Below are 19,476 nucleotides of genomic sequence, written 5' to 3' on the forward strand. Positions count from 1 at the left end.
TTAGATGGAATATAAGCTTGTTCCTAGGGTTGGCTAAGTAAGTCAATTTAAGCATCTCCATTTCACAGACAGCTTCACATGGACTTGAGGCTAGGCTTACTCAATTTCTCTTTCCCAGATGACTTTTCCACATGACTCAAATACTGCCCACATTGCTCTGAAACAGTGCCATCTTTTTATATGGAAACTATATCCTCTTGGGCATCAGTGGGAAAAATTTTTATTTCTCTGTATACTTTTTCACAGGATTGGAGAAATCACAGCAAGAAGATGGGGTTCTTTATGTTATGCAGAGTTCCAAAAATAAAAGAACATTTCTCCAGAAACATGACAATAAGAAGATACCATAGTTATCTTTTCTACTTTGTCCTTTATCTGCAATTCTTATGAGAAAAAAATGCATTAGAAGAGAAAAAGTTGTCTGAGTTTATATTTCCCTTATCTCCACGTTTTAAAGTTCTAAACAAAACACCACCTTTCAGCATTATAGTTTCCGTTCTTAACAGTAACTATCCTATTTAGAATGAAATTGCAGCTTCTGAAGTTTTCAGCTTTTTTATAGATAGTTAATAACATTTATTGGCTACCCAGTGTGTGTTGGCCAGTGGGGGAAGAGAAGAGAAAGTTCTGTACCTTGTCTGTTTTATGCTTATACACACAATAAAAACATAAGCCATGTCTTTGCTTTGGCAGCATATATACTAAAACATAGACCTAAGGGCTTGCAACCCTTACAAACCCAGAAGTAATTGTGATTGGAAATATTTTTAGCTGCTCAGAAGGCCATTCCAAGTTAATTATTAAGGATTTACTATGAGCCTTACTGTGGACTAAATAATATAAAGGATATAAAATAATATAAAATATAATTCTTGCCTTCAAGGGACACTTTTCTTGTTGGGGTAATCATGATCTACACAGAGGTACAATTACAAAACAATAGAATGGTATGAAATCAAGTCTTGTGCATCTGCTTCAGATTATAATTCCTATAAGTGAAGTATCAGGTTAACGTGGTCTTTGTAGATCAGTGTGGGCCTTGTGGAAGTGGTGGTGCATGAATTAATGATGTCTTGAAGGATTGGGAAAAGGATTGAGGGCTAGTATGAACATAGATTTGGAAACAAGAATGGTCAGGGCCTAGTGTGATGGATTGTGAGGAGGGCAACCTCACTGGGCCACTACTGACTGCCGTCAGCCCTATTAACATTTTTCAGGACTTACTATGTGGCAAGCACAGTTCCAGGCATTTTACATTTGGGAAGTCATTTAAGTTTTACAATAACTCAATAAGGTGAATGTTTTTATTCTGTTTTACAGATTAAGGAAGCTAAGGCAAAGAAACATTAAGTAACATAGCTAGCAGTGGGTGGAGTTAGAATTTGAGCCCAGAATGTTTGACTTCTGAGCCACTGTCTTAAGTTATATGATATGTAAGCAGGGGCCAGAGAAGAGCTAGGTTCATGAAGAGCTATGAAGAGTCAATAAGAGACAAAAATAAAGTTATTTTATGATTTAATTTGGGGAGGCCTATTGTCCAACATAATGGTTACATGAACAACAGAAATCAATTTTGGCTAATTTCAGCAAAAAGGGAATTGATTAAAGGGGATTGGAAAACCAACAAAATCAAAAGAAGGACTGTTAATCAGATTTTGGAAAAAACTATACAGTTCCAGGGGTCTAGGGGGCAAGAACTCAGGAAAAGCCTCTTCAAGGTCTTGACACCAGAGAGACTGAATTTTAACTGTTTTTTATCTTGAGTCATTCTGCCTCAGACTCAGACCCAGGGGAGAAGGTAAGATTGGCCTAACTTGGGCCTTGTGCCCACCTCTTCCCTGGTGGGGGTTGGGAGCAGTTCATACCGACTGAGAATTGTGCCAAGATCATATGGCATGGCAGAGGGGTAGTTCTTCAAAGGAAAACTGAAACATCTGTGAAAAGAAGGGGGAAGGGATGCTGGGCATGCCAAAACAGTAGATGCCATTTAATAATAATAGCACACACTTATAGAGGATTTATTTTGTAATAGGTATTGTTCTGATCACTTTGTTTATAGTAACTTAGTTCTCACAACATCTCTATGAGGTGAGTTGTATTAGAGGAACAAGGTTAAATAACATGCCTAAGGTGACACACATGGTTGGAAGTGATGGGGCCTATATTTGAACCCCAGCAGTCTGGCTCTAAAGTCAGTGCTTACCATTACTGTATGCCAGCTCCAGAGAAGCCTAAGATAATTACAAAAGGAACAGGTGAGGTTCCACTCCCCTCCCCACCCTCTGCCCCCCAGAAGTTTGCAGAAAGAGAAGAGTTGAATCCACGCGCAGGAAAAGCAAACAAATTCTAAGGATGTAGTGGGACAAATGTAAGAATCAAGACACCTTTTAGATCTACAGGTAACATCTTTATCATGGCCAATTTATTTAACCTTGACTCATCAGCACTCTTTCTAACCAAAGCTCAGTCCAAGACTTAAATCGAACCTGTCTTGGAATACCAACTACTTCCTTTGCCAGTGATTGCTTTAGAAGTGGGGAGGTGAAAGAAAACCCTTACTGGGGCCTCTTGGTCAGGTTTCTTTGTTTCTGAAGAGAGACTCCAGAAAGAGGCATACTTTCCCTTCCTCCCACGCTCCTCCCCCAGCACCCAGGACTGATGCACCTCCTGACTCTGCGGCAGCCCTCTTGCTCACCACCGGAAGTTGAAGCAACGCATACGGAAAGTGGTGTGACCCAAGAGGACACAGGCAAGAGCAGTGCTGGGTACCTCTCATTACTTCCCTTTACCTTCCCACACTTATATAATCTATCTTAGTATTTCTTCTACATACGTTTAGATCTGAATCAGACAGTGTTAAAATTTTTGCTTCTACCGTCAAGCACAGTTTAAAGAACTCAAGAAGAATTGCTTATTGTATTTACCTATATTTTTGCTTACTGTTTTCTTTCTTCATCATGTTTCAATAGTTCCTCTTTTTTCTTTCCTTTTTAGAGAATTTCCTTTAGCCATTCTTTTAGAATAGATTTGCTGATGACTGAATCTCTTAGTTTTTATTAATTTGAGAATAGTTTTATTTCCTCTCATTTGAATGATATTTTCGCTGCATATAGCATTCTGGGTTAACAGTTAAAATATTATGCCACTTTCCTTTGGTCTCCATGGTTTCTTTCTTTTTTTTTTTTTAACATTTTTTATTGATTTATAATCATTTTACAATGTGTCAAATTCCAGTGTTCAGCACAATTTTTCAGTCATTCATGGACATATACACACTCATTGTCACATTTTTTTCTCTGTGAGTTATCATAACATTTTGTGTATATTTCCCTGTGCTATACAGTGTAATCTTGTTTATCTGTTCTACAATTTTGAAATCCCAGGCTATCCCTTCCCACCCTCCACCCCCCGGTAACCACAAGTCTGTATTCTCTGTCTGTGAGTCTATTTCTGTCCTGTATTTACGCTTTGTTTTTGTTTGTTTGTTTTTGTTATTTTTTTTAGATTCCACATATGAGCGATCTCATATGGTATTTTTCTTTCTCTTTCTGGCTTACTTCACTTAGAATGACATTCTCCAGGAGCATCCATGTTGCTGCAAATGGCATTATGTTGTCGGTTTTTATGGCTGAGTAGTATTCCATTGTATAAATATACCACATCTTCTTTATCCAGTCACCTGTTGATGGACATTTAGGCTGTTTCCATGTCTTGGCTATTGTAAATAGTGCTGCTATGAACATTGGGGTGCAGGTGTCATCCTGAAGTAGATTTCCTTCTGGATACAAGCCCAGGAGTGGGATTCCTGGGTCATATGGTAAGTCTATTCCTAGTCTTTTGAGGAATCTCCACACTGTTTTCCATAGTGGCTGCACCAAACTGCATTCCCACCAGCAGTGTAGGAGGGTTCCCCTTTCTCCACAGCCTCTCCAGCATTTGTCATTTGTGGATTTTTGAATGACGGCCATTCTGACTGGTGTGAGGTGATACCTCATTGTAGTTTTGATTTGCATTTCTCTGATAATTAGTGATATTGAGCATTTTTTCATGTGCTTTTTGATCATTTGTATGTCTTCCTTGGAGAATTGCTTGTTTAGGTCTTCTGCCCATTTTTGGATTGGGTTGTTTATTTTTTTCTTATTGAGTCGTATGAGCTGCTTATATATTCTGGAGATCAAGCCTTTGTCGGTTTCACTTGCAAAAATTTTCTCCCATTCCGTAGGTTTTCTTCTGGTTTTACTTCTGGTTTCCTTTGCTGTGCAGAAGCTTGTAAGTTTCATTAGGTCCCATTTGTTTATTCTTGCTTTTATTTCTTCTAGGAGAAAATTTTTGAGATGTATGTCAGATAATGTTTTGCCTATGTTTTCCTCTAGGAGGTTTATTGTATCTTGTCTTATGTTTAAGTCTTTAATCCATTTTGAGTTGATTTTTGTATATGGTGTAAGGGAGTGTTCTAGCTTCATTGTTTTACATGCTGCTGTCCAGTTTTCCCAACACCATTTGCTGAAGAGACTGTCTTTATTCCATTGTATATTCTTGCCTCCTTTGTCGAAGATGAGTTGACCAAAAGTTTGTGGGTTCATTTCTGGGCTCTCTATTCTGTTCCATTGATCTATATGTCTGTTTTGGCACCAATACCATGCTGTCTTGATGACTGTAGCTCTATAGTATTGTCTGAAATCTGGGAGAGTTATTCCTTCAGCCTCTTTCTTTCTCTTCAGTAATGCTTTGGCAATTCTAGGTCTTTGATGGTTCCATATAAATTTTATTATGATTTGTTCTAGTTCTGTGAAATATGTCCTGGGTAATTGGATAGGGATTGCATTAAATCTGTAGATTGCTTTGGGCAGTGTGACCATTTTAACAATATTGATTCTTCCAATCCAAGAGCATGGAATATCTTTCCATTTTTTAAAGTCTTCTTTAATTTCCTTCATCAATGGTTTATAGTTTTCTGTGTATAATTCTTTCACCTCCTTGGTTAGATTTATTCCCAGATATTTTATTACTTTGGGTGCTATTTTAAAGGGGATTGTTTCTTTACTTTCTTCTTCTGTTGATTTATCATTAGTGTAAAGAAATGCAACTGATTTTTGAACGTTAATTTTGTAACCTGCTACCTTGCTGAATTCTTCAATCAGCTCTAGTAGCTTTTGTGTGGACCTTTTAGGGTTTTCTATATATAGTAACATGTCATCAGCATATAATGACACTTTTACCACTTCTTTTCCAATTTGGATCCCTTTTATTTCTTTCTCTTGCCTGACTGCTGTGGCTAGGACTTCCAGGACTATGTTGAATAGGAGTGGTGATAGTGGGCATCCTTGTCTTGTCCCAGATTTTAGTGGGAAGCTTTTGAGTTTTTCACCGTTGAGTACTATGCTGGCTGTAGGTTTGTCATATATAGCTTTTATTATGTTGAGATATGTTCCCTCTATACCCACTTTGGTGAGAGTTTTTATCATAAATGGGTGTTGAATTTTATCAAATGCTTTTTCTGCATCGATTGAGATGATCATGTGGTTTTTGTCCTTTCTCTTGTTGATGTGATGTATTACACTGATTGATTTGCGTATGTTGAACCAGCCTTGTGTCCCTGGGATGAACCCCACTTGGTCATGATGTATAATCTTTTTTATGTGTTGTTGGATTCTATTTGCTAAAATTTTGGTGAGGATTTTGGCGTCTATGTTCATCAGTGATATTGGCCTATAATTCTCTTTTTTTGTAGTGTCTTTGCCTGGTTTTGGTATCAGGGTGATGGTGGCTTCATAGAATGAGTTTGGGAGTATTCCCTCCTTTTCAATCATCTGGAAGAGTTTGAGAAGGACTGGTATGAGTTCTTCTTTGTATGTTTGGTAGAATTCCCCGGTGAAGCCGTCCGGTCCTGGACTTTTATTTGTAGCGAGGTTTTTAATTGCTATTTCTATTTCCTTTCTAGTGATCGGATTGTTCAAGTGTTCAGATTCTTCTTGATTCAGTTTTGGTGGACAGTATGTTTCCAGAAACTTGTCCATCTCCTCTAGGTTATCCAGTTTGGTTCCATATAGTTTTTCATAATATTCTCGTATGATATTCTGTATTTCTATTTTGTTTGTTGTAATTTCTCCATTTTCCTTTCTTATTTTGCTAATTTGTGCTCTCTCTTTTTTCTTCTTTGTGAGTTTGGCCAGAGGTTTGTCGATTTTATTTACTTTTTCAAAAAACCAGCTTTTGGTTTGGTTGATTTTTTCTATGGTCTTGTTAATCTCTATTGTATTTAATTCCTCTCTGATCTTTATTATTTCCTTCCTTCTGCTGCTTTTTGGGGCTTTTTGTTCTTCTTTTTCTAATTCATTCAGGTGGTGGGTTAAATTGTTTATTTGAGATTGTTCTTCTTTTTTGAGGAAGGCCTGTATCGCTATAAACTTCCCTCTTAACACTGCCTTTGCTGTGTCCCATAGGTTTTGAGTGGTTGTGCTTTCATTATCATTTGTCTCAAGGTATTTTTTAATTTCAGCTTTGATTTCCTCATTGATCCATTGTTTTTTCAATAACATGTTGTTTAATCTCCATGCTTTCCTTTTTTTCTCCTTTGTTTCTCTGTTGTTGATTTCCAGTTTCATGGCATTGTGGTCAGTAAAGATGCTTGAGATAATTTCTATCTTCTTAAAATTGTTGAGGTTTCTTTTGTGCCCAAGTACATGATCGATCCTGGAAAATATTCCATGTGCACTTGAAAAGAATGTATATCCTATTTTTGGGGGGCGTAATGCTCTGAAAATATCCACCAAATCTAGTTTTTCTATTGTAGTATTTAATTTCTCTGTTGCCTTGTTTATTTTCTGTCTGGAAGATCTGTCTAGTGATGTTAATGCAGTGTTAAAATCTCCAACTATGGTTGTATTCCCATCAATATCCCCCTTTATCTCTGTTAGTAATTCTTGTATGTACTTAGGTGCTCCTATATTGGGTGCATATATATTAACGAGTGTAATATCCTCATCTTGTATCACTCCTTTAATCATTATAAAATGTCCTTCTTTATCTTTCTTTATGGCCTTTGTTTTAAAGTCTATTTTGTCTGAAATCAGTACTGCAACACCTGCTTTTTTGGCTTTTCCATTTGCATGGAATATCCTTTTCCATCCTTTCACTCTCAATCTATATGTGTCCTTCTCCCTAAAGTGGGTCTCTTGTATGCAGCATATTGAAGGTTCTTGCTTTATTATCCAGTCTGCCACTCTGTGTCTTTTGACTGGAGCATTTAGTCCATTAACATTTACAGTAATTAATGATAGATGTGTGTTTATTGCCATTTTGAACTTATCTTTGCAGTTAAATTGGTATATCCTCTTTGTTCCTTTCTTCTTCCTTTTGTGGTTTGGTAATTTTCCTTTGTATTTTCATGGATTTTATTTAATTTTTGTGACTCCTTTGTAAATTTTTGGCTTGTGGTTACCCTTTTTTGTGAATCTATTAGCCCATTACTATAACTGTTTTTATTAAACTGATAGTAACATGATCTCAAACCCATCCTACTGTTAAAAAAATTTAAAAAAGAAAAAAAAAGATATTCTATATTTCCCTGCCTCCCTCTCCCACTCTCAGTGATTTGTATGTCTTCTTTTATAATTTCATGTTTACTTTATTTGTAATTCACGAGTTATCACCTTTCCAGTTGTGAGTTTCTCATTTCTGTAGCATCCTGCTGCTTTTCTATTTAGAATAGCCCTTTCAATATTTCTTTTAGCATGGGTTTAGTGTTGCTAAACTCCTGCAGCTTTTTTTTTGTTTGTGAAACTCTTTATTTCTCCTTCTATCCTAAAGGATAGCCTTGCTGGATAAAGGACCCTAGGCTGCATCTTTTTTTCATTCAGGGCTTTGAATATATCTTGCCACTCCCTTCTGGCCTGTAGTGTTTGTGTAGAGAAATCAGCTGAGAGCCTTATGGGGGTTCCCTTGTAACTTACTCTTTGCTTTTCTTTTGCTGCCTGTAGAATCCTTTCTTTATCCTTGACTCTGGCCATCTTGATTATGATATGTCTTGGTATGGGTCTATTTGGGTTCTTCCTGTTTGGGACCCTCTGAGCTTCCTGTACTTGGATATCTGATTCCTTCTTTAAGTTTGGGAAGTTTTCAGTCATGATTTCTTCAAAAACCTTTTCAATCCCCTTTGATCTTTCTTCCCCTTCTGGGACCCCTATTATGCGAAGATTGGGATGCTTTATGTTATCCCATAGGTCCCTTATGCTATTTTCATTATTTTTTATTTGCTTATCTTGTAGTTCTTCTGAATGGGTGCTTTCTATTGCCCTGTCTTCTAGATCACTAATTCGTTCCTCTGCATTATCTAGTCGGCTTTGCACAGCTATTAGATCATTCCTCATCTCTGTCAATGAGTTTACCCACTCTACTTGGCTCTTCTTTATAGCTTCAATTTCATTTTTGACATATTTTATATCTCTAAACACTATCTCTTTTAATTCCTTCAGCAATTTGATCACTCCTTTGTTGAAATCTTGATCTAGTAGGCTATCGATGTCTATTTCGTTGATCTTTCTTTCAGGGGATTTCTCTTGTTCTTTTAATTGGGAAAGGTTTTTCTGCTTCTTCATCTTGCTCATACCTCTCTGGCACTGTGGTTTATGAAGTATCAGTTGTTTATTTTGGTCCTTAAGGATTTTATCTATCTAATACCTATTTAGGAATAAAACTTAGGAAAAAAAGAAAAAAAAATAAGAGAGAGAGAGAAAGAATTTTAAAAGAAGGGAGAAAGAGGGTTTGAAAACAGTGTATAATGAATAATAGAAGAGCGAGCTGAAGCAGAGTATTAATCGGGTTGAGACGTCCTTTTAAAACCTTTACAAAAAAAAGGGGGGGGAGATGAATAGATGTATTTGAAACCTGTGTCTAATCAATAACAGGACATCAAAACCCAAGAGAAATAGAAATGAATTAAGAAGTAAAGATTAAGAGAGTAATAGAAAATAGAACAGGTAAAAACAGATTTAAAAAAAAAAGGGGGGGGGTGGGTTTGTCGGTGTTCTCCTGGAGTCTGTGTGTTTTTAATGTGAAGTCTTTCTGTCTTCGTCCTGTTTTGGAAGCTCAGCTTGCTGTTTTCAGAGGCCCTCCGTTGGCGCCCTCTTCTGTGCTGCTCCCAGCACCTGTCGGCAAGCAGATCGCGCCTCCTCCTAACACTGGGTCAGGTGCAGCTCTCCTCTGATGTGGGCGGGCGGGTCGCTGCACCTCCGGATGCCGCAGTCAGATGTTGCAGACTGGCCGGGTAGGAGGGCGGGTCGTGCCCCCTCCCAGCACCTCGGTCAGGGGCTGTGTTCCTGCCCGAAAGGCGGGGCGCTGCTCTCCCTCTACCTGCGCCGCCGGTAGCTCCGCTGCTCTGTGCGGCTGCGCGCTCCGCCCTGGTCGGCGCTCCGCGGGTGGGCTCGGGGAAGACCGAGGAACAGCTTTGTCCCTGCTCCGAGCCAAAACCCAGATCCTTGTTTGTCTTTGTGGAGCAAGTTCTCTGAGGGACCAGGATGGAAGGATCATATCTGCCCCGGCCTGCAGGCCAGTCTCAGTCTGGCCTTTGAGGCTGCTAAGCCCTTCGGTGAGGATGCAGGTTTCGCCCCCGCCCCCGCCTGGGTGCTCAGCGCTGGGGGATATGGTGGCTGTGCCTGAGCCCCGCCTCTCTTCCCCCGAAAACTTTCCGCGGGTTTTCAGAGATGGGGGTGTGCACCCTTCCCCGAGAACACATCAACCTTGCTGTTTTATGGAGGGCCCAGGTTGTTTTGCCCTGTGCACCCACAGCCACGGCACGCAGCCCCTTGCGTTCCCCCGGGGCTGCCTCCGTGCAGCCGCCCCTGTCCTCCGCCAGGCTTGGGCAGCCTGGCCCTGCCCGCTGCTGCCAGTCCGTGTCTCAGGCTGGGTGTCGGGGGGGACCCTCTGTGCCCGTTTAGCTTAGTTCTGTCAGTCAAGGGCTGCTCTGTACAGATCCGAGCCTCGGAGTCTCCCCCTCCGTCCCGCTGGCCTCTCAGTTGGAGAGGGGAGACCCAGCCAGCGAGCGCCAGTCCTCCTTTGCTGCTCCCTCCCCGCGGGACCCGTCCCGCGCTGCTTTGCCTTTTGTTCTTTCTTTTTTCCTTTTCTCCTACCAGATTTTTGGCGTCTTTATCTTTTGAAGAGGGCGATGTTCTCTCAGAGTTCCGCAGGTGCTCTGGTTGGCTGAGTGGGTCTGTAGATGTGGGTCTTGGTGTATTTGTGGGAGAGGGTGACCTGCGAGCGTCCTTCTACTCCGCCATCTTCTCCGTCCTCCTGGTCTCCATGGTTTCTGATAAGAATCCACTGTCATTTCAGTTGTTTTTCCTCCATAGATGAGGTATCATTTCTCTTCCTACTTTTATGGTTTTTCCTTTGTCTTTAGTTTTCAGAAGTTTAATTATGATGTGTCTTCATATCGATTTCTTTGAGTTTTTCCTGTTTGGAGTTCACCTAGCTTATTGTATCTGTATATTTGTGTCTTTTGCAAGTTTGGGAAATTTTCAGCCATTATCTCTCCCAGCACTTTCTCAGTTCTGCCTACTTTCTTTTCTTCTGAGATGTCAGTAATAGGTGTAATTTCCTATTGCTCTTGTAGCAAGTTACCACAAATTTAGTGACTTAAAACAATACGTTAATTCTCTTGGTGTTCTGGAGGTCAGAAGTCTGGAATCAGTCTTGTAGTCCTAAAATCAAGGTGTTGGCAGGACTGGTTCATTCTGAAGACTATAGGGTAGGTTCTGTTGCTTGCCTCTTCTAGCTTCTAGAGACTGCCTTGGCATCCCCTGACTGGTAGCCTGAACTTCCATTTTCACGTTGTCTTTTCTTTTGCCTCTGACTCCTCTTGTGTCCTTCTAGGATTACACTGGGCCCACCTGGATGGATTTTTTTATTAGAACAATATTTATAAAATTGTGAAATATACAAATGAAATCACATAGTATGTACTTTTTGTGTCAGGCTTTTTTCACTTAGCATAATATTTTGATATTTGCCATATTGTTTTTCTCTCTTTTTAATGTTTTGTAGTAGTATTCTACTACATGAATATACCACAGTTTGCTTAGCTATTTTGCTGTTGGTAGAAACCTTGTCTGTTTCCAGTTTTTTGCTACTATGAGTATAATTACTGTGAACATTCTTCAACAAGTATTTTAGGGAGAAAGATATACTATCATTTCTCTTTCTTTTCAGTGGGATTTCTGGGTTATACTTTCATTTCAGTGAAATTGCTGTGTTATAGGATTGGTATATGTTTAGTTTTAAAAGAAACTGCCAAAGATTTTTCTAAAGCAGTTGTACTATTTTATACCTTCACCAACAGTGCACATGGGTTCTGGTTGATCCACATTCTTGACAACTTTTGGTATTGTTCATTATTATGGAATGAATTGTATCTCTCTAAAATTCATATGTTGAAACTCTAAACTCCAGTATCTCAAAATATGACTGTATTGGATATGATCTTTAAAGAGGTAGTAAGTTAAAATGAGTCCCTTAAGGTTGCCCTTAACCAAATATGAATGATATCCTTATAAAATTAGGACATACGTAGAGACACCAAACACAGAAAAGGCACTGTGAAGATATAGTGACAAAAGTGGCCATCTGCAAGGCAAGGAGAAAGGCCTCAGGAGAAACCAGACCTGGTGGCATATTGATCTTGGATTTCTAGCTCCAGAACTGTGAGAGAATAAATTTCTGTTGTTTAACCTATCAGTCTATGGTATTTTTTTTATAACAGCCCGAGCAGACTAATATATCCATCATTTTAATTTTAGTTATTTTGGGGGGTGTGAAGTTGTACCTTATTGTGCTTTGAATTTGCATTTCCCTCAGAACTAATGATGCTGAGCACTTTTTCATGTATTTGCTATGTGGAGAAATTGGAGCCCTCATACACTCCTGTTGGGAATATAAAATGGTGCAGCAGCTGTGAAAAACAGTTTGGGAGTTCCTCAAAAAGTTAAACTTGAAATTAGTGTATGGCTCAGCAATTCCATTCCTAGGTATATACACAAAAGAGTTGAAAACATGTATTCAAAGAAAAACTTATAGATGGATATTCATGGCAACTCTATTTCCAATAGCCAAAAGTTGTAAAAAATCAAATATTCATCAAAAGATAAATGGATAAGCAAAAGTCGTATATCTATAACATGGAATATTGTTCAGCCATGAAAAGGAATGAAGTACTGATACATGCTACAATGTGAATGAATCTCAAAAATAGGCTGAGTGAAGGAAGCCAGACACAAAAGGTCACATGTTGTATGATTCCATTTGCATTTATATTTACATTTATGTTTTATGTTTATGTTTATATTTACATTTATATGAAATACCCAGAGTAGAGATAGGTTAGAAGTTGCCAGGAGTGGGTGGAAGGTGACAGAGGAGAGAACTGCTACATGAGTATGAGGTCTCCTTTTGGGGTACTGAAAAACTTTTAGAATTAGATAGAGGTTGTACAACATTGTGAATGTAATAAATCCCACTGACTTGTATTCTTCATAATGATTCATTTTATGTTATGTATATTTTACATCATTAATAGAAGTAATTGAATAATGTAAACCACAGTGAGATATCCTTAAATAATCTCATACTCAGTTCTTTAATACACATTTAGGTTAGATAGATGATATGCTTGTTTTGTAAATATTTCAGTTTCCCTCCTTTCCCTCTGATTACTCTTCCCACCCCCAACCAAGTCCTGGCAACATTGGTTGCTTTAGGCATTGGTGTAAAGGCAGAAGTCATGCTTTAAGAGACAACACATGGTTGACATCTCTTTTCTTTTTTTTCCTTTTGCCTTGGCAACTGACAATGTTCAGCCTGAATCCTGGAATGAAGATGAGACAGAGCAGAGCTCAGCCAACTCTCAGTAAACCTATAACATGAGTGGGAAACACACCTTTGTTGTTATAAGCCACTGAGATTTTTTGAGTCTTTTATTATCACAGTATAACTTAGCCTATCTTTTTTTTTTTCCCCTTTTTTTGGGGGGGTTAAGGGACATCATTAACTTAGCCTATCTTGATCGATATATCAGGTAATAAAATCTCAGGATGGTGGAATTTCAGATGATTTTTATCTCCTTTTGTATTTACATATTGTTTGAATTCTTTTAAAATAGCACATATCATTTACGTATTCAGAAAAAAACAATAAAATTATATTTATTGTGGAAAATATTTAAAACTTGAAAAATAATTAGGAGCAACATTTTTTGCTAGTAATCTTCCATGCACTGTTATTGATTGTTCTAACTGATAAAGTAAAAACTCATGGAAATTAGGAATTTTATGGATTGAATGCAGTACCCTTACCAATTCAGAGTTTTTAATAAATTATAGTTATCTGCATTTATAATTCCAAATTTTTTCCCATAGTTAATATCAATTTAGAATATTCCATGTCTACTTAATAACTCAGTTTATCAAGTACTTTCTAAGGATATATGCTGAGCAAGACCTTCCTCTTACCTAACATTTTGTTCATTTTCATAACTGACTATTAAATTATACTCTTTGCAAAAGCATTGACCCAAGAGTTTAGGCTTCTCTATAGTTTTTTCACAACTTAGAGATTTTAGTCTTCTTGTGTGGGAGGGGAAATAGTATTTCATAAAGATTTAGTATTCATCAGGGATTAGCTGCTTAAGTTCTTAATTAAGTCACCCAAACAATCCTTCAAGTGAGTATCATTTTTATTTTTGAAAGGAAAAAACTTCACAGGAGGTTAGTTAACTTATTAAAAGTTACAGAACCAGCAAAACTGTGCCCTGGATTTTGAGCCCAAGTGCTCATTACAGAACTCTTCTTTTTTTTTTGTGCACTAAAAGCTGCCTCCGTTTTTGTACTTTGTTTGTAGAGGGCTGTCACTTTATGTGTGGAATAACAACTTCTTTCCCTGCCAGGATTATCTTTACTTTTTTTTCCCCCCTCTTTTTCTGTGACTTTATCACTGACTGGTATATTATATAACTACTTTATTTATGGCTTTTCCAATCTTAGACTTCAATTTCGATAACTGATTTATAGATGATATTAATGGTGAATGAGAACAGGGATTTTCAGAATACATCCAAAACCTATTATTGTGCACCATTAGCCTATAACTAAATTTCTCCTTTGCTATGAGGAATGCAATGTAAGAGCTTCTGAAGGCTTTACACAATTCAGAGTTTGGCTTTACTTGTAATTTAGAATTTTCTTTGTTTCAAGGATTCCTATGCTTTGAGAAATGTCAGGCTCCACAAAGAAGCCACAGGTCCTCAGAACCTATATTTTGTACAAAGAGATTATTCTGAGTCTTTTGAATTTAAATTGTTTCAGAAGCATGCAGCATAATTTCTTTTCTTTTTTTTTTAAATTGAGGTATAGTTGATTTACAATATTATATTAGTTTCTGGTGTACATCATAGTGATACAAAGTTTTTATAAATTATACTCCATTTAAAGTTATTATAAAATATTGACTGAATTTCCTGAGCTTTGCAATATACCCTTATATCTTGTTTATTTTATACACAGTAGTTTGTACCTCTTAAGCCCCTAATCCTATATTGCAACCCCCACCTCCACTGGTAACCACTAGTTTGTTCTCTGTATCTGAATCTGTTTTTGTTTTGTTTTATTCATTTGTTTGCTTTACTTTTTAGATACCACATACAAGTGATGATAACATATAGTATTTCTTTTTATCTGTTTGACTTATTTCACTAAGCATAATACCTTCCAGGTCCATCCATGTTGTTGTAAATGGCAATAGTTCATCCTTTTTAAATGGCTGAATAGTGTTCCATTGTATATACTACATCTTTATCCATTCATCTGTTGATGTACAAGTAGGTTGCTTCCATATCTTGGCTATTTTAACTAATGCTGTTATGAACATTGGGGTGCATGTATCTTTTTGAATTAATGTTTTCATTTTCTTTAAATTTACACCCAGTAGTGAAATTGCTGGATCATATGGTAGTTCTATTTTTAGTTGTTTGAAGAACCTCTGTACTGTTCTCCCTAGTGGCTGCTCCAATTTACACCCCTCCCAACAGTGTACAAGGGTTCCCTTTTCTCCCATCCTCATCAACATTTGTTATTTGTAGACCTAATGATGCTAGTCATCTGACAGGTGTGAGGTGGTATCTCATTGTGGTTTCAATTTGCATTTCTCTGATGATTAGTGATGTTGAGTATCTTTTCATGTGCCTGTTGGCCATCTATATATCTTTGGAAAAAATTCTGTTTTGGTCCTCTGCTCATTTTTAAAAATCAGGTTGTTTGGTTTTTTGTGTGTACCCTTTAAGAGTAGAGTCTCTATTTTCCGCAACTGTCTCTGGGTCTCCCAAAAGTAAGCCCCATTGACCTTCAAAGCCAAATGTTCTGAAGGCTCATCTTGCCAGTGCTGGACCCCCAGGCTGTGGAGCCCAATGTGAGGCTTAGACCTGTTGCTCCTTCGGGAGGACCTCTGCAATTGTAATTAACTTCTTGTTTGTGGATCACTCACCTGGGGGTGTGGGTCTTGACTATATCACATGTCCATCCCTCCTACCTTTCTCATTGTTGTTCCTTCTCTGTATCTTTAGTTGTAGAAGATCTTTTCTGCTTTTTTTAAAATCAACAATTGCTCTGTAAATAGTTATAATTTTGGTGTGCCCTTGAGAGGATGTGACCTCAGTCTTCCTACTTCACCACCTTGGCCAAGCTCCCAGTGTAATTTTTAACTTAGGAAGGGGTGTGAGCATTTAGGTGCTTGGTATTACTGAGGTTTTTACTTGCAGTTACTTAGAATAGTGTTTCCAAACTTTGTTAATTGAAGAGCATCTTATCCATATACTTACCTTTCAAAGCTACTCGACATTTTTCTTTGAATTGACTGATACCTTAAAATTTTTTTTCAAATAATTTTTAACATACAAAAAAGTTGCAAGAATAGTACATGAAACTACATTTTTTCCTCCTTGAACCATTTGAGAATAATCTCTCTGTGCCTATCACTTCTAAATACGTTAGTGTCTATTCCTTGCAAAGGGATATTCTCCACTGTTATCTCAATCACGAAATTAGCACTGTTACACTACTGCCATCTAACTCACAAGTTTTGACACTTATCTCAATAATATTGTTTATCAAAGCAAAACGATATTGGTCAGAATCACACATTACATTTAGTTGTTACGTCTCTTTACTGCCCTTTATAACAGTCTTTCCTTGATGTTCATGACCTTGACATTTTTGAAGAGTACAGCTAGTTATTTTGTAGAATGTCCCTCAGTTTAGGTTTGTCTCATGTTTCCTCATGATTAGATTCAGATTGTCCATTTTTGGGAAGAATATCACACAAGCAATGCTGTGTTCTTTGCATTGCATTCTGTCAGGTGGCATACAATTTCACTTTGTCCACTCCTAGTGGCAACTTTGGTCACTTGATTAAAGGAGACATTTTGAGATTATGTAAATATCCTTTTCCTCATCAAACTTTAACCCACTGCTTTAGCATCCATCAATATTTCTTGGCTGAACTATTTCCATGATGGCTGTTTTTCACGGGGGCTGTTCCAGACATGTGTACTTGTAATCCCTTCATTTTTAGGCTTTTACTCTGAATTCCTATCTCTTTTACTAACAGGATAATTTTGGCTGCAATAATCTAGAAGAAAACCTGAGCGATTCTTTTTAACTTTGTTCCCTAGGAATGGAGCTTTGTGAAGTGGTTCTCAGAGTTTTGGATTTCAAGGAGCAGCTAAATTAAACAATAATATAAAGCTCCCTACTTTTATTAGTCAAGTGGAGTCCTCCAGTTTTTCCACACAACTCACACACAGATTATTTATCTTACAATGTTGAAAACACTTTGATTTGAATAATTAAGCTTGATGAGAAACTCTACCTCATCCTCATTATAAGTAAATATAGTATGCTTGCTGTGCAAATGCAACTTCCAGATAAGTTCTCTTAGGCAGTAAGTATAGCTTAGTGGTAGAACGCATGCTTAGCATGCACAAGTTAAAAAAGTTCTCTTTTCTAGCGCCTAAACAGATTATGACCCCTAAACCACCCTTACAGAAAGAACTAGTGTATATTCTTCTCACCTCAGATTTGCATCCCTTTTAACACTTCAACAAGATTCTGTATTTCTAAGGTGCCAAGGGACATGGTACAAAATACCTTAAAAAAATATATGGGAGTCAAGATGGTAAATAATAGGAGCAATATAAATTCTTATTCCACCTGAACCAAAACCCAAACTCAAACCAGTGAAGAATAGAACAAGACTGTAATAATTTCAACAAATCAAGTTTCCTCGATTTAGTATCTTTGAAACTTCACACTTACATGTGTATGGGTACAATGGTGTCACCCATGGTGAACAGACTAATAGATTCTGGAATCACTGTATGATAGACTAATAGGTTGTGCGGCTTTTGAAATGAGTGGAGTGGAGTGATAGAAGGGATAAAGTGAACAGATTGAGTTTGCTTCTAAAAGTCTCTATAAAACTGTCGCTAACTCTGTCTTAGAGTTTCTTTACACATGAACTAATCCTCAACTTTCCAAGTCTTGAATTCAAGCCAAAACACACAAATGTAATCCAGCCTAGAGCTCCCCAGTGGAGCAAGTGTTGGCCTTTGGAATGGGTCATGGAACTCAAAGTATATCCTTCAGAGTCAGAAAAATGTGCATAGAGGGGATGTGTATTTGGTTTAAGTAATCTAATTGTGTTAGTAATTTAAAATCTTCATGTTGAGTTAATTTGTTTATGCATTAGGAATCCATGTGAAAAACAGTCTTTTCTACACTTTATTGTTTGTTATGAGGAAATTATGACTAAGTTTATGTCGATTACGGTATTATCATTAATGAGCCGGTAGACAGTAGGAATAAAAATTGTTTATCTGTATTGAGGTGAAGTTCAGTTCTCCCCAGTTATTTTATATGATTGTCAAGCAGTTTATGTTATGTTCTGGTCCATTTTTTAAGAGATTTCATGGGCCTTTTGCCAGCTGAATGAAGGTATCATACTGAAGGAAGAAATGATGATTTAGAGTATTCCTTGGAAAGAGAGGAAATTTTGATTATATATTAGTTGGAGATTGTTCTTTTATTATTCTGGACATTATAAAGCTTGTGTGCAGTTGTTTATCCTGCAATTAAACAGTATTTTATCCTGTATTTTGTTTAGTTTTCTTAACATGTGGTTGTGATTTCTGCACTGTTAAAGTCATTCTAGTGTGTTTATGATCAGTCACACAGATAGATTTTTATTACCTGTAGATTGATAGAGAAGGCGCGTGCATTTTTTATTTTTGAATACCAAACTAAAAATACATAATTCACAAGATTAGTATGCTAATTAAACACTTATAACAGATAATACATTTATTCTTGCTTTTAAAATGACAGCTTTTCTGCAGTTAGAACAGTACAAAGAAAATTTGTTGGTTACTTTATTCTTGAGTGAATATCTTGAGCAAATAATGAAAATCACTGTCCTGTAGTATAAGAGATATATAGCGTCGCTGAGATTTGCTAGGTAGGTGGGAGTGACCAGATCATAGTACGAAGTGCATCAGGGTTGTGTTTTTTCCACTCTACTCTGCTTCTTCCCTGAAATGTACTTCAGTGTAATATTGAGTTTAACAGTTTTGAAGTAATCTTATCTTTTTCAACAATGTATTTGATAGTTATGAAAACATTCTTTAACAAATGTGGCAGTGGATACAAAACCTCGTTAAAGCAATCTCTTCCTTTTGGTTGAGCCAGAGAGGCTGACTGTGTTGATGTGGGTTTTTTGGTGTCTTTGGACAGCTTCTGTGCAATTTTTGTTTTCTAGGCATTATTGCAGTATAGTGGCATTTTCAGCAAAGCTTTTTGACCTTGAACAAGGTACTTAATTTCTCATAGTCACGTTTTTTTTTTCTGTAAAAGAGAAGTACAGTAGATGATTTCTAGGGAACCTTTGATTCAGATTCCTCTTACTTTATGATTTTCATGTGCTATGTTTGGAAAGTAAACTTCAGAATATGAATTACACAAGGAGAGTAGTTTTATGTCTGTTTTGTTCACTAATGTATCCCCAGTCCCAAGAACAGGGCCTGGTGTAAAGGAGTCACTCATACTTGTTGGAAAAAATGAACAAAACCTAACGGAAGAACCTTTAATAGGAAGAAATAAATGGATTATATTCACATAGTTTGGTAATATTTAAAAGGTAAATTTTATCTGCACTCTTTGAAATCATTGTATTTTTAATGTCCATCTATGAATACATTTAACTGTGCAAGTAATAATAAATAAATGTTTTGAACCCCCTTCTGATGAAATCCTTTGATTGCTCTCTGTTGCTCTTCGAATAAAGACTAAAACTTTAACTTGTTTTGGAAAGCCTTTCTAGATCTGCTCCTTGCTTATTTTTTCATCTTCTCCATCTTTTCCTGTCACCTCCTTCCCTTCCCTC

At 37.3% G+C, this 19,476-nt stretch overlaps 1 protein-coding gene across 2 annotated transcripts in view; it reads left to right on the top strand.

Moving 5' to 3' along the window:
• Positions 1-19,476, top strand: part of SCFD2 (sec1 family domain containing 2) — a 359,971-nt gene that overhangs the window by 15,556 nt on the left and 324,939 nt on the right. The gene's annotated exons all lie outside the window — the stretch shown is intronic.

Source organism: Camelus bactrianus, chromosome 2 (assembly GCF_048773025.1).
Source record: "Camelus bactrianus isolate YW-2024 breed Bactrian camel chromosome 2, ASM4877302v1, whole genome shotgun sequence".
NCBI lineage: Eukaryota > Metazoa > Chordata > Mammalia > Artiodactyla > Camelidae > Camelus > Camelus bactrianus.